A 16,487-nucleotide genomic window follows, 5' to 3' on the forward strand; every position below is an offset into this window, starting at 1 on the left:
AACTTAATTTTCTTTCAGATACTGAGACACTGATCTGTATCAAAGGTAAGTACACACTAGTCCTTGGAAACAAACTGTTTATCTTCTGTTTTCTAAAAGGATTTTGAACTGTGTTGAGATCACTTGTAGTGGCATCCAGAGTAGAGATGGGAAGACAAGAGGAAGTATTGATATTTAATGGCAGATCCCTTGGCCTTACTGAATCAAAGTCTCTAGGCAGAGCCACCCTGGGAATGCATTTCTATACATTCTAAAGTCAAGGTTCCTAGTGAAAAAAGTTTCTTCCTCGACTGAAAAACATAGTCAATGTCAAAAAGAATTTGAGAAACACCATGATCTTAGGAGGCCCTGCCTGTTGAATCTAATTGTGATAGGCCCTGAATAGGCATCTTTTGAACACAATTGTGAGATTTTTATCCAATGTCTGCCTTGGCTCAGAGTTTGGTCAGCGCCCACACCTCCTCACTCTGCTGTGCCTGGGGCTGAAATTGGTCTGCCGGTCTCAAGCCTGGAATGAGTCAGTTTGTGAATCCACATAACCTCCAGCTTCCGTCTTTCCTGTGGGCCAGTGCCTTGTACCGAGCCCTTTGACTTCCTTCCCGATTGGCACTCACACTCCCAAGCAGCCTTGGAATCAACCTTCTAAAATGAGTGTTTTCTGATGTCTTAAAACTCGGCCTAATTACTGCTTGAGGAATGTCAATTCTCAGGGACACAAGCCCTCTGGCTTTACCCATACATGAGCTGGAGTTAATCATATGCCTCTGCTTCCCTCTGACATCCTGCCTGTATTAGTCAGGGTTCTCTAAAGGAACAGTACAGTAGAATTAATATATATTACAAAGGGGATTTATTAGATTGGCTTAAAAGATTTGGCCTGAGTAGTTCAACAATGACCATCTGCGTGCTAGAGAAGCTGAAAGCCAGTTAGCTCTTCAGTCCACAGGTTGGATGCTTCAGCAGTCCCAGACTGGCAATGAAAGCCTGGAATGTTCCCTGTCTTCAGCCCACGTTGGAAGGCTGAGGAAGCTGAGTTCTGATATTGGTGAAGACTAACAGTAGTAGCGGCAGTGACAAGGACAATACACTCAATAACAGGGTGCAAAGAAGACAGAAATGCAAAAGCCATCCTGTTCTCACCACAGACCTGTTGTCTATCCAGATTGCTGCCAGAAGCTGCAGCCTACCATGAAGGTCTTCCTTATTGAGTTAATGCTTCCAGGAAATCCTCATAGATCCCAGAGGCAGGCCTCTTATTGATTGCATGTCAATCATGTTGATTACTAAGATCTCCACACTGCCTTTGGCATAAATAGGAGCCTCCTCATTGCCAAACAGCTCCAACGCACCTCTCTGCTAAACCATAGGTCCTAGTTACTGGAACCTGGAGTCTAGCTTAGAGCTCAGCTAGAGTACTGGCTCTTGAAATGAAGTTCTACATGACTAGCAGCGATTTCCCCAGGGATCTTGCTGGAAACGTATCTTAGGGGACCATCATATCATCCCCTATGACTTGGAAACTCTGGAAGTATAAGCCAGCCATCTCAGTGTTATGAGGGCTGTAAAGATTACACATTGACCAAGCACCTGAGTGCAACATTTGCTCTTTCAGACTGACTTGGTTAGAATTAGAATCACCATGAAATAGACCTTTGCATGTATCGGTAAGAGAGTTTTCAGATTAGACTAGTTTAGGTAAGAAGACTTAGCGTGAGTGTAGGCAGGCACTATCTATGAGTTGAGATCCTCAACTGAACAAAAAAAAGACAAAGTAAGCTGAAGACCAGTAGTCGTCTCTTTGTCTTCTGACTGGAGATGCAACTTGAACAACTGCTTAAAGCTCCTGCTGCCTTGACTTCCCTCCCAGCCCTTATGGACTCCACACTCAAACCAGGAGCCAGAATGAATCCTTCCTTTCTTAAGCTGCTCTTGGGTCACAGTAGTGAGAAAAATAATGAATACAGATAGGAAGATCAAATGTATCATAAATTTTATAGAGAGCTGGTAGCAAAGATGAAACGTCCGATGCCTCTGATGGACTGCCATGTGATGGGGGCATTGCCAAATGCAACCGCTCATTCACTGACTCTAACTGCTCTCCTATGATCTTCTCACTGCCCTATTATAGCACCTATTGAGGGATGGGGGCATGTGAGCAGGGAGCTGGTTAGAAGGATAGAGCATCTAATTGATGAAGCTGTTTGCTTTGAGATAGCAGATTTCTCTCTCTCTCTCTCTCTCTCTCTCTCTCTCTCTCTCTCTGTGTGTGTGTGTGTGTGTGAGAGAGAGAGAGAGACAGAGAGACAGAGAGAGAGAGAGAGAGAAGAAAGACAGAGAGACAGAGACAGAGAGACAGAGACAGAGACAGAGATACAGAGAGAGAAAGAAACAGGAACCCAGAGAGAGAGAGACAGAGACAGAGAGAGAAGACGAGAGGGGGCACTTAGGGTTTGCATTTGTTAAATTGTCCTGTGCCAGCCGAGACCACCAGCTGAAGAAATGAGCAGCTCATGAGGAAGCATTTTTTCCTCAAGACAACACAAGCCTTTACTGGCCATTTTTATTTTGTTTTTTGATTCTCCCTTTGACACTCCTAAGACTAGGTAAAACTCCAGGGCTGGATGAACAACTCTGTAACTAGAACACTTACCAAGCACTCACCGTAGTGAGTTCGATTCTCTAGCGTGGCAGAAAAGAAGATGCATAAGTCAGTTTTCTTATCTAAAGAGTTCGGTTTTGTTTGGCACATTGTCTGTTTCAGAGTCTTAGCAGCCCACGTATTGGTACATTGTACAGTTCTTGAAAGTAGCCAGTTTGAAGCAACAGCAAATGGATTAACAGGAATTGGATTCTCTCAGTATGTCTGGGGCCTAGAATCCATGTGTTTGCCTGCTCATAAAATCCATTTTCTTCTGTACATCAGCCTTCTCCTTTGTTAACCTGTTACTTTGCAGACCTGAGTGCAGATCTGCATGCTGAGTCTTCTTTTCTTGCATTTAAGTCCATTATCTCTGATGCTTTTGCTCCACAAACTGAACGCCGTACCTGGGTAGCAAGACAGACCAAACCAATCATCGTCAGTAAACATGGAATCTACTTGAGGCCTCTCTTTGCTACTATTATGGGCAGATTTTTATTTTTACTTTTTTATTTTTAGTTCATGGTCCTTACAGCGTCCCTGCCTTCAGAGACTGAGCACAGTTCTATGGCTGTCTCAGTCCACCATGTGGGGCTAAAATAGCAGCACTGATCCAAGTGAGGCCACTTGGAGATCCAAGCCTACCTCAGCTTGGCTCTGCCCCAAAATGAGCCAATTATGCTGTTCCCAGACTCTTCTCAAACTTCTCTTCAGCAACTGCTCTTTCTCTATAGCCATAAGCATTGAGGATATGTGCTTCTGACACTCCTCAGGCCATTGGACCACCTCCAAGGAAGAAGATGAGAGGGAAAGCAGACAGAGAAGGTCCAAGTGAAAGCACAGAGCTAGTAGTAGATGGATGTGTGTGTGTGTGTGTGTTTGTGTGTGTGTGTGTGTGTGTGTGTGTGTGTGTGTGTGTATCCTGTATCCTTGATGACTCAAAATCCACGGAAGACTGGGGCATTCGATGCCCTCATTCTAGAAACTCTTGTTAGAGTTGGGAAATCTCAAAAACAATAATTGGTTTACAATCAAGAGTCGTGTACAGTGAGGTGCACATTTTCTAAATTATTTTGCCAATTATTCAATAAATGGAAAACCCAGCCTCAGTACATATTCTAAGATCTATGGTTCTAAATATATATCTATTTCAAGCTTGTACAACTTATTTCTAAAGCAGAAACAATCTTATTTACTCCCTAACTAGTATCCTGTTAATTAAATAAAATTGAATGCTTCCTCCTTGGTAGTGTGTGTGTGTGTGTGTGTGTGTGTGTGTGTGTGTACACACACACACACACACACACACACACACACAGAGAGAGAGAGAGAGAGAGAGAGAGAGAGAGAGAGAATGAGAATTGTCCTAAACTTAAAATGTATGACTTTTTATAAAGTCAAAATTTATACCTGCTATGAAGAGAGAAAGCTTTGGCCCATTGCAGAAACACTGCCCAAGCTGGCACTCAGGCATCAGATTGTCTAAGTAAGTCCACCAGAATCAGCCTCACCATTGACCTTGTTTCAAAACTGGTATGTCAGCCCCTTTTTTGGTTCTGGTAAGACTCCAAACAAGGAGCCAAATCAAAATGTGTTGATAGTATTTGCTGACGTATCTTGAGCAGTTAGTTATACAGTGAAAGTCGAGGTCTGAGCAGCCCTGGTTAATGTGAATGAACACCAGAGAAGGTTCCACTGCTCTGTAAACAGTTTTTATATATAAATGTCACATGAAAGGCAGTGGTATTAAAGATTTATGCTCTGGGGTTTGCCTGGAATACATCAGCCAAGCGCTGTTGTTCCTTGAGCCATGGATAGAATGGCACTTTCTGGTCGTTTAATCCGAGCCCTGCTTTCTTAGAACTCTATGCTGTCAAAACAGTCCTTTGTTCTTAGTTTATATGTGTAAATTTCTATTAAAAAGAACCAGGGGCATTTTATTTCTTCTATCAAAAACAAAAGACCAGAAGTGGGTATAAGAAATGCTGACAAAACAGCTTGGCTACTGGGAACACAGGTAGTTTTTACATAGAAAATGTAAGAGACCGGGGAGAGAGCTCAGTGGAGCATGAGGACCTGAGTTTGAGCTGTGAAACCCACATAAGAGAAAGCCAGGCGTGGCGATGATGCCCACTTATAATCCAGGGCTGGGGAGGCATAAACAGGTTCATCCCTGAGGCTCGAGATCACTACTCACCTAGCCTACTCACTAATGGGCAATCTGCAGGCCAGTGAGAAAACTTGTCTCCACGGAAAGAGCCTGAGGAGCAACATCCCAGGTTATCCCCTGGCCCTGGTACACTCACACTAGTGCATGTATGTAACATACCTATAGACTTGCAAACATACAAACAAAACAAAAAAATGTGTTTGAAAATTCTGCTAGTTACACTAAATATCATCTATATTAAGCAAGGCTCCAGAAGGATTCATGAATGTGTTTTTCTGTCATACCAGTAGCCCTTTACGAGAAATGTTCATATCCAAGCTTGTGACTTTAACACCAGAAGCAAGACTAAGCGAACATGTCTAAAAACAGGTCAGAGTGGGAGAGGGCTAAGCGGGGGATTCTGCCTCTCACCCTACAAGCTGAAGCACCCTTTATACCTTTAAGAGGAGGTTTTTGGGAGTAAGGATTAAACTAAATCTACCACAGCCTTATACTGTAAAAGGCCAGTTACGTTCTTTTTATAGGCAGAGAAAGTCACCGTGTACCTACGAACTATTCTGTCATTCTGCAATTTTCTACCACTTTGGCATGCCTTTCTGCTTTCATTCTTGCTTGCCATTGCTTAAAGTCAAGAAATGGGGCTGGGGTGGGAGGGGGTTCACAGCATAAAAGAAATAGCCTTCTTCACATAAGTCTATTAATCTAACTACTTTTGTAATATCAATGCCCTATTTACTTGGGAAATTGGACACTAGGATGAATTGTTAAGTCAAACTTACCATTTCAAACCATTTAACATATCAGTTATTGGACAACCTCAGAGTAGGAGACATCAACAAATTAACATGTGCTGTGACTTGAGTGTGGCCTGTCCCCATAAGCTTGAGTGTTTGGACACTTAGTTCCCAGCTGGAGGTGGACCTTAAATGAGGCTTAGCAGGCCAAGCTGAATCCGCCTAGAGTCGGCTCTTAAGTTTATTAGCCCAGTCCTACTTCCTGTCCTCTCTGTTTCTGACTTCAGTCACAATGGAACCAACCACCTCATACTCCCTCCACCTTGATGGTCTGTACCCCCTTCAAACTGTGAGCTGCATGAAGCCCTTCCTCCCTTATCTTGGCAGGGAGAAAAGTAATTAATACAACATGCTTCTGAGTGCTATAAGTTCAAATATAAAACTTAAGGTAAGTGTTATTTTTGTGTTCTCTGAAATAAATGGGTTCTTTAATCAAAGGGATAAATTAACAATCACATTTTTTAGTAGGCCTAAAGATTTATGCCTAAAGATTTAGTAGCGTATATCCATTGCTTTTCTATTTTTATAATCAATCTGCAAATAGAGAAAAGTATCAGAAACTTAGTCCCATTCACAGGATAGAACATAAAGTCTGGACACGTATATAACCTCAAGAAAAGTTAGCTCTAAAAGATAGTAGCACCAGAAGAGAGTACCTGGGATTGTGGGAAATTCATCCTCTTCCTACCTAAAGAGTGAAGGAACAGTTAAAAATTCCATATATATTAGATATTACACTTTTAAGATGATAATGCTGCCCAAAAAAACAGATTATCTAACAAAAATCCCAGTATCAGGTATCAGAAACCCCCTTTTCAATAGTTGGTTGGAGAAGTCAGAGACCCCCAAAATAATATGTTATTACCATCACCCTTGGTTTCTTCCAGAAAAGAAGGTAAGACCTTACTGAAGACACTACATACTTCAGAAACAGAATTCAGAGAAATATAGCTGCATCAGACCTGGAAGTCTCCTCATTGAGGACTCAGCCTCACAATTTCAACGCCTTACCACTGAGTCCTGTGTTTGCTTTTTACTTTTAGTCAAGGGTAGTGATTTGAATATGAATAGGCCCCACAGGCTCATGTATATGGATGCTTGATCATCGGGGAGTGGTACTTTAGAAGGAACAGGGGGTGTGGACTTGGAGGAAGTGTGTCACTAGGGGTGGGCTTTGAGCTTTTAAAAGCCCAAGCCAAACACAGTGTCTATCTCTCTTCCTGCTTCTTGAGTACAACTCTCAGCTACTTTACCAGCAACATGTCTACCTGCATGTAGCCATGCTCCCAGCCATGATGATAACAAGCAAAACCTTTGAAACTGTAAGCAGCCCCCAGTTAAATGTTTTCATTTGTAAGAGTTGCCTTGGTCACAGTGCATCTTCATAGCAACAGAACACTGACTAACATACAATGATTCATTACGTTTCCAGGATGTCCCTGAGCTCACCCTATAGCATAGGGTAGGCCTTCAATCTCTCTGCCTTGGTCCCCCAGTAAATTGGGATTAAAGAAGCCTTTGCCAACAGACCCAGAAATGGTTGGGTGTTTGTTTGTTTGATTGTTTGTTTGTCTATGGATCAATTTTATTGAACCATATTACATAAATGGGAAACTAGTCCTAATTGGAAACATGGCCCTACTCCTTTTAACATGGCCCTACTCCTTTTATTCTGGAAGTTAGTCTATGTCTTTTTATTGGGGATTTGAGTCCATTGATGTTAAGAGATATTAAGGAATAGTGATTGTTGTTTCCTGTTATTTTTGTTGTTAGAGGTGGAATTATGTTTTCGTGACTATTTTCTTTTGGGTTTGTTGAAAGAAGACTAATTTCTTGCTTTTTCTAGGGTGTAGTTTCCCGCCTTAAAGGGCTGTGTTGTCCTGTATTTCTTTAAGGGAGCTATTTATGTCCTTCTTAAAGTCCTCTCTCATCATCATAAGACGTGGTTTTAAATCCAAATATTGCTGTTCTGGTGTGTTGGGGTATTCAGAATTTGCTGTGGTAAGAGTACTGGATTCTGATGATGTCAAATAGTCTTGGTTTCTGTTACTTAGGTCAGTCTGCTTGCCTCTCGCCAACTGGTTATCTCTGATGTTAGTTGGTCTTGCTGTCTCTGACTGGAGCTTGTCCCTCCTATGAGCCTGTGAGCCTCTGAGCCTGTGATCTTAGAAGTGAGAGCACTCCTGAGAGACCAACTCTCTCCGGACAGGCTTTGAGTCTGGAGGGCTGTGGGACAGCCTTAGTTCTGGGTGCAGATGGAGACCGATAGAATTTCTCTTTCTTATTATGCACCACCCCAGGTATATTTTCACCCGATATGTCTGCATTGCTCTTGCCTAGTTATTTTAATCATAAAAACACTTAAGGGTTTTCCTATATTGTATAAATGAATAAGTGTACTAACTGCATATATTAGTAACTATCTCTGTACTTTTCATATCCCATGTTTATTTCAAAGTTTTTTTTTAATTTTTTTATAATTAAAATCCAGGGGTTGGGGGATTTAGCTCAGTGGTAGAGCGCTTGCCTAGCAAGCGCAAGGCCATGGGTTTGGTCCCCAGCTCCAAAAAAAAAAAAAAAGAAAAAAAGAAAGAAAGAAAGAAAGAAAGGAAAAAAAATCCAGCTAGTGTTTGGAGCAAAAGCTACAGAGGAAGTTTTCTGGAACTTGACCACATTCCCAGGTTCTACCTTAATTTAAGAATCTCCTGCTAACTTAGAAAATGGTCAGAGTAACTGGTTCCTCCAAGCCATCAAATTTGGAATCCCTTGATATTCTTTTTGTTAGTCAGCTAGTTATTTTCTGTGTTCATTATATGTAAAAGAAGCTAGTTAACCCTTCACAGGCAATTAAAAATCCTTCTTGCCAAGTCTACACGTTCCTAGGTTACCTTACTGCCTTCCAAGTTGCCTTTCAATTATTTCAAATATTTCATATTTAGATAAAGTGACCTCTATTTCTTTGAGTCTCTATGATGATTTCCTTAATATTTTTAAAAACTGATAGCCACCACTCAGTCCCACATATATCAGGTTTTCATCAGAGTCAGCGTATCACTTCTTAATGTAAATTTCCGCATTATTTTGCTGCTGGTACAAACTCTTGCATGGAAAACACATTTGTTTACCTTATGGTAATGTGGATTGTCTGGTAACTGCTGTTCTAATCAGGGGTAACTGTGCACCATAAGACTCTCCTCCTGCTCTTGGATCCCACAGCTTAATCTAGTCACGCTCTTTTAATTAGTGTTCCATTGCTGTGAAGAGACACCATGACCACAACAAAACTAAGGAAAACACTTAATTGGGGCTGGCTTACAGTTTCAGAAGTTTAGTCTGTTATCGTCATGGCAGGAAGCATGGCAGCATGCAGGTAGACATGGAGCTGGAGAAGAAGTTGAGAGTTCTACATTGCGATCTACAGACAGCAAAAGAGGACTGTGCCACTGAGTGTGAGTTGAACATAAGAGACCTCAAAGCCACCTTTCCTAATGACACACCTCCTCCAACCCATCTCCTCCAAGCAGGCCACATCTCCTAAAAGTGCTACTCTCTATGGACCTAGGGGCTCCAATTACATCCAAACTAATACACATGCCCTTTCCATAGTGACAGCAAAAGGCTAAGAGCAAAAACACACCAAAAGTCACACTGTTAGCAGCCCCAAATAAGTCACACTGTAAGCTCCAGATCAAAGAAGGAAGAAACAGTCTCTTTCCAGGTAGATAAAAGAAGGGTGTGTGTGTGTGTGTGTGTGTGTGTGTGTGTGTACATTTATCTTGAGAAGAAATATATGAGTTAAATCTGCTGCCATTAAAAGAGAGAGAGATGGTTTTGCTTTCCTTTTGTAATTTCTATGTCATTTGAGGACTTGTATATGTAAGCAACTATAGTCAAACTTGCTAAATTAGTCAGGAAGGGGTTAATCGGGAAGGCATGTAGAAACTCATAGAGTCAGAAAAATCCTCCAGACAGAAGAGATAGGAATGAAAAAAAAAGCTCCTAAGCCCTGATCTGGGGCGGGGATGGGGGTTGGGGGGGCGCTGAGTCTGATATTTACATAACCAAAAATGCACACATGCACATACACATACATGCACGTGGAGAGAGGTGGGAGAGAGTGCTGGAAGGGAAACTTGCCATCCTCAAGGCACTCTACCCGAGATTGAAATTCTACACACATGATTTCGGGGTTTCTGCTGTGCCCTGGAGTCAATGTCAGAGCACTATCCTCTCAAACCTATCCAGAGCCGGAACAATTTTTTTTCCAAGTGAAAATCAATGTTTTGTCACCAGAAGTACACAAGGGCTGCACACATAGAGGGACGTTATCTGTGCACCAGTTGCTGTATAAGCCTCTCTGTTAGACATGTAAGGACATTAAGACTGCCAAAAGGAGTGTGCTATACTAACCCATCACACACTTCTACCCAGCAAGCGTGTGCATGAAGAAATGAAACTCTTGTAGTAGTTAATATTGTTTGATTGATCTTTTTTTTTTTATTAACTTGAGTATTTCTTATATACATTTCGAGTGTTATTCCCTTTCCCGGTTTCCGGGCAAACATCCCCCTCCCCCCTCCCCTTCCTTATGGGTGTTCCCCTCCCAACCCTCCCCCCATTGCCGCCCTCCCCCCATAGACTAGTTCACTGGGGGTTCAGTCTTAGCAGGACCCAGGGCTTCCCCTTCCACTGGTGCTCTTACTAGGATATTCATTGCTACCTATGCGGTCAGAGTCCAGGGTCAGTCCATGTATAGTCTTTAGGTAGTGGCTTAGTCCCTGGAAGCTCTGTTTGCTTGGCATTGTTGTACTTTTGGGGTCTCGAGCCCCTTCAAGCTCTTCCAGTTCTTTCTCTGATTCCTTCAATAGGGGACCTATTCTCAGTTCAGTGGTTTGCTGCTGGCATTCGCCTCTATATTTGCTGTATTCTGGCTGTGTCTCTCAGGAGCGATCTACATCCGGCTCCTGTCGGTCTGCACTTCTTTGCTTCATCCATCTTATCTAATTGGGTGGCTGTATATGTATGGGCCACATGTGGGGTAGGCTCTGAATGGGTGTTCCTTCAGTCTCTGTTTTAATCTTTGCCTCTCCCTTCCCTGCCAAGGGTATTCTTTTTCCTCATTTAAAGAAGGAGTGAAGCATTCACATTTTGATCATCCGTCTTGAGTTTCGTTTGTTCTAGGGATCTAGGGTAATTCAAGCATTTGGGCTAATAGCCACTTATCAATGAGTGCATACCATGTATGTCTTTCTGTGATTGGGTTAGCTCACTCAGGATGATATTTTCCAGTTCCAACCATTTGCCTACGAATTTCATAAACTCGTTGTTTTTGATAGCTGAGTAATATTCCATTGTGTAGATGTACCACATTTTCTGTATCCATTCCTCTGTTGAAGGGCATCTGGGTTCTTTCCATTTTCTGGCTATTATAAATAAGGCTGCGATGAACATAGTGGAGCACGTGTCTCTTTTATATGTTGAGGCATCTTTTGGGTATATGCCCAAGAGAGGTATAGCTGGATCCTCAGGCAGTTCAATGTCCAATTTTCTGAGGAACCTCCAGACTGATTTCCAGAATGGTTTTACCAGTCTGCAATCCCACCAACAATGGAGGAGTGTTCCTCTTTCTCCACATCCTCGCCAGCATCTGCTGTCACCTGAGTTTTTGATCTTAGCCAATCGCACTGGTGTGAGGTGAAATCTCAGGGTTGTTTTGATTTGCATTTCCCTTATGACTAAAGATGTTGAACATTTCTTTAGGTGTTTCTCAGCCTTTCGGCATTCCTCAGCTGTGAATTCTTTGTTTAGCTCTGAACCCCATTTTTTAATAGGGTTATTTGTTTCCCTGCGGTCTAACTTCTTGAGTTCTTTGTATATTTTGGCTATAAGGCCTCTATCTGTTGTAGGATTGGTAAAGATCTTTTCCCAATCTGTTGGTTGCCGTTTTGTCCTAACCACAGTGTCCTTTGCCTTACAGAAGCTTTGCAGTTTTAAGAGATCCCATTTGTCGATTCTTGATCTAGCTCAGTGGTTAGAGTGCTTACCTAGGAAGCGCAAGGCCCTGGGTTCGGTCCCCAGCTCCGAAAAAAAAGAACCAAAAAAAAAAAAAAGTGCAAAATTAGGAATGGCAGTGAACACTTTGTCTACGGCCATACCACCCTGAACGCGCCCGATCTCGTCTGATTGATCTTTTTAATTGAATCTGAAGACTCCAGGTCTTTGGTGTGCTCCCTGACCTTGGCCCAGTCACTGTGCCAGCCTTTTCATTTCTACAGCAAAAAAGTCAGACTAATCTAACTCACTACATTGACATAGATGGATGGATGAATACAAATGATGAACAGATACAGAAAAAACTTGGTCAAAACTGGGAGGTGACTCCAATTGGTCAGCAACTTTCACGCAATCCATGACCCCCATACCAGTTTTAAACTGTAAACAATGTACTCATATCCATGACCTCTAAACTTTCCACCTGTCTATGGTTTCACCTATCAATGCTAGTGAGTCAGAGAAGCAATCTCTGTGTGTTATTTATTATGAAGGAATCTAAGACCTATAGGTTATCTAATACCAAATGATCAGTCCTAAAATCATACGTACAAATAACATTAAATAGGCTGTGTAGGTTCTTATGTATGAAAGGAAAAATACACACACACACACACACACACACACACACACACACACACACACACCAGCAATTAAAGGGAGAGAAACTATGAAAACAGAGAAAGAATGGGTATATGGAAGAATTTGGAAGGACGAAATGGAAGAGTAAATCATGTAGTTGTATTATAATCACAAGAAATAAAAATAGTAAAAGAAAAATAAAACAAACAAAAAACAATGACAGAACTATCAAGACTGAAAGAGGACAGAGGGGCTGGTTGGAATGTAGCCTCAACAAAGCCCATGGTTGAGATCTTTACTGTAGAATCTAGTATCCCAGCACCATAAGAAATAAAGTTGTGGGCTTGAGAGATGGTTCAATCATTAAGGGCTTGACGAGCAAGCCAGAGGACCTGAGTTCAGATTCCTAGTACCTATGTAAAAGGTCAAATGGAATGGTACATATCTGTAGTCCCAGTACAGGAGAAGCAGACACAAGAACATCCCTGAGGCTTCCTGGGCAGCCTATCTATTCAATCATTAACAAACACTGTCTCAAAAACTACAGTGGAAGCCAGCCATGATGGTACATACCTTTAAGCCCAGCACCCAGGAGGCAGAGACAGACAGATCTCTACTAGTTCTAGGGTGGCCTGTTCTACAGAATGAGTCCAGGACATCCACGGCTATGTAGAAGAACCCTGTCTTGAAAAACCAAAATAAATAAATAAGATAGAGAGAATGTTAGAGAAATAGTCAATAGTCCCCTCAATTGAAATGGCAGAGGCAGACAAGGAAAATCTTTATTAAAGACAGAACATCATGCTTGCCCAGTAAACAGCAATGACTTCATATATGTTACATAGCGTGTTTGTTAGTTTCACGAAGCACCTTTCATTCTTTTGCATATTTGCCATTAGAAAGAAGCATGAAAAGAACAGAAAATAGCAATGTTGCTGTGATCAAAATACCTAACAGAAACAACTTTAGAGATTTATTTTTGACTCACAGTGTCAGGGAACTCATGTCCAACATGGCAGGAAATACATGGCAGAGTGGTGCTGTGCAAGGTGGGGAGAACATACAATAGTCACTATTCATATTTGATGAGGCAGAGAATCAGAGAACTGTCTAGAACCAGACACCTGGCTATGACTTTCAAGGACCTGTCCCTAGTGACCTCCTTCTACCATCTAGGCCCTACCTCCTACAGGCTCCACATTTTGTTAACAATACCAAGCATTTAAAACATAGCCAGTGGTAGACATTTAAGATCCAAACTCTAATAAGCAGACTATTCAAACAATCATCATGTGGCCCATGTAGAGAGTAAAATAGCTGCAAGAGTGGTTCAGTCAAGCAGCCCTTAGAAGATTTGCTCTGTCTGAGATAACATGACAGCTCACAGTCAATGATGTGCTTGAGTAACGGGTACCTGTTAGGCTCTTGAGTTCCACATCCAAGCACCAGGTCTCTGAATTCACTCTTGAAGCCAGTGGAATGCTATTAAAATTATGTCCCCAATAACCCAGAGAGAAATGTGGTCCCCTCAGTTCCAAATGGCGCCTGATGTGGCTAAGTGATAAGGCCCTATTCTGGGACTTGCTTTTTTGACTCGTTTTTCTTTGGTCCTTCATTCTTACAATTGAAGGAAAATTGAGGTATTATGACATTTGCTTCTACCTCATAGTAATTTCTCCATCTTCACCACGACCCAGTACCCCTGTCCCCAGGGAGCTGCTATGACAGCATCATCTTAGCCCTCATGTTTCCAAGAACTTAAGCCCATTAAGAAATGGCCCCAGAGCCTCTGAGGCAAACATCCCTGTTGAAGGCTGTCCCTAAGGAACACGTTACAAATAAAGAGAATGAGAAAATGTCACAGAGTAGAAGAAAGTTCTCAGAGATGAAGAACATGGAGAAAGATAATAACGAATAAAAAGGGCAATGTCTTAAATTGGTTCTAGAAAGTACTCTCCATCCCCTAAACAGGCATATGCAGATACTCCTGCAAAGACACACAGACATCCATTCAGACAAATCAATACAGATGGATATTCAAAAATATAAATTGACATATATACACACATATTCAGAGAGCTACAGATACATGTTCACAAACATACATACCTACATGAATACACATACGGAAATATACACACCATAAATACAAACACATATAGACACGTTCACACAAATCAACAAACACACATTCACAGGAAGAAAACACATGAATGCATATACCAATACGTATCAGAACACATACACAGAATATTCACATATATCCATACACACACATACAGACAAACAGACACACAGACAGACACACTCACAGACAAACACACATACACTCAGACACAGAGAACGATATATTAGTTTTCTGTTGCTACGGTAAAATATCTGACAACATCTTAAAAAAGGAAGGGACCTTTTTGGTTCACAATTCAAGGATACAGGTCACCATGGCAGCAAGAGCTGTGTGTCTGGACATACTGCCTCTATAGCCAAAAGAGGGAAATTAATGCTGGTGTTTGCCTTCCTTTCTCCATTTTATGCAATCCAGGACCCAAATCCACAGAATGGTACTGCCCACTTTGAGGGTATGTATTTCCACCTCAATTAACCTAATCAAGGTAATCCTCTTAGATATACTTAAGCATCTGTAACCCAGGTAGACTTTAAATCTGGCCAATTTTACACCATTAAGCATCACAGACATAGACACTGAGACACATATATTCTCAAAGGTACAAATAGACACAGCACATATGAACTCATACACAGATAGACATAGACAGACACACATGGAGACATATGCAACGCCCAGACCACAAACATACCTTTCTTACCTCTTCTACTTTTTAGGCAGAGCCTCATGGGCTATATGCAGGCCAATTGGCTCCCAGATGCTTCACTGAAATCCTCCTGTCCCACATGACTTCAAGCTTACACACCTCACTTGCTAGACCCAATGACATCCATGAAGAGTAAGACCTGCCGTATCTTCTGCCAACTAAAGCCATCTGACCAACCCTCATTCCTAACTATGTTCACTGCCCTGGAGGGAGAGAGGAAAGCTCTACCTCATTGAGACACCATTTCTTCCTTGCCAGCAATATGAACGTAGAAATGGAAACCGAGCCAAGGGAAAAATAAGTTCATATTTTGTGAACATTTAGGTGTGTGGCCTGAGAACCACACTGCCTCCTTGGGAACACAAACTCCTAAAAGGCATATAAATATTCTTCCCTGAAGAAATGTAACAGGAAGCCTGTCAGATGGGAATACATACTCAAGTCCCTGGATCGTGATGAAACACAGACTCTGAGTCAGTGATGCCAAAGTCAAGCCCAAGAGTCTGCATTTCCAGTAAGTTCCCAAGTCCTGTTGATCTTAAATAGTAAAGCCACAGAGATTCACAGTGACTACACATGAATAGATGCTCCATTGAGGGAAGGAGCGTCAAAAAGTATGACCCTGGCATAGTTTGAAAAACCCTGCTGACTGCAATCACACTTTGACTACCAGGCTCAGTACAAAACAAAGCTAAGTGACTCCACAGGGGCATGTTAAGACAGCTAGTGTCTAGTCAATGACATGCATTCACTTAAGCAGTGTTTATTGATTACCTGAGTGCATGCATATCAGCATTGTCAACAAAATGTTGACTCTTGTAGTGTTTATATTCTAGTTAGGTTTATTAACTGTTTCTCAGCTACTTATGTGTTAGACATGTGTTATTGTGTGCCATGAATGCAGAGACAGACAGCTCTGCTGGTAAATGCATGCCCATTCATGTACACACACAGATAGATAGATAGATAGATAGATAGATAGATAGATAGATAGATAGATAGATAGATAGATGCATACATACATATATCCATACATACATTATGGATAGGTAGATAGATTATGGATAAGTGGATAGATAGATTGATAGGCAGGTTTTAGGTAGGTAGGTAGATAGATAGGTTATAGATATATAGAGAGGTATATAGATGATTGGTGGAGAGATAAATGATAAATAGATAGATATATTGTAGATGAGAGATAGATAAGTGATAGATAGATAGATAGATAGATAGATAGATAGATAGATAGATAGATAGACAGACAGACAAATAGACAGATAGTGAGATAAAAATAGGTGATTGGTAGGTAGGTAGGTAGATAGATAGGTAGATAGATTAATGGATGATAGATGGTAACAATTACTATGCCAAAAAATGAGGGAAATAATTATAAAGCTGTATAATAACCACTTATTCTG

At 41.5% G+C, this 16,487-nt stretch overlaps 1 long non-coding RNA gene across 6 annotated transcripts in view; it reads right to left on the minus strand.

Annotated features, from left to right (window-relative positions):
* Positions 1 to 835: 835 nt before the first annotated feature.
* LOC102553709 (uncharacterized) overlaps positions 836 to 16,487 on the minus strand; it is a 33,697-nt gene continuing 18,045 nt past the window's right edge. For 2 of the 6 annotated variants that reach the window (XR_015629195.1, XR_015629193.1), the window contains 4 exons: positions 13,224 to 13,275; positions 12,809 to 12,915; positions 6,259 to 6,290; positions 2,528 to 3,045 (listed from right to left, as the gene is read on the minus strand). This is a non-coding gene — a long non-coding RNA (uncharacterized LOC102553709). Of the gene's footprint in view, positions 3,046 to 6,258; positions 6,291 to 11,646; positions 11,681 to 12,808; positions 12,920 to 13,223; positions 13,276 to 16,487 lie in introns of all 6 variants that reach the window. The other 4 variants (XR_015629198.1, XR_015629197.1, XR_015629194.1 and 1 more) reach the window with 4 other exon arrangements.

Source organism: Rattus norvegicus, chromosome 9 (genome assembly GCF_021556685.1).
Source record: "Rattus norvegicus strain SHRSP/BbbUtx chromosome 9, alternate assembly SHRSP_T2T, whole genome shotgun sequence".
Classification (NCBI taxonomy): Eukaryota; Metazoa; Chordata; class Mammalia; order Rodentia; family Muridae; genus Rattus; species Rattus norvegicus.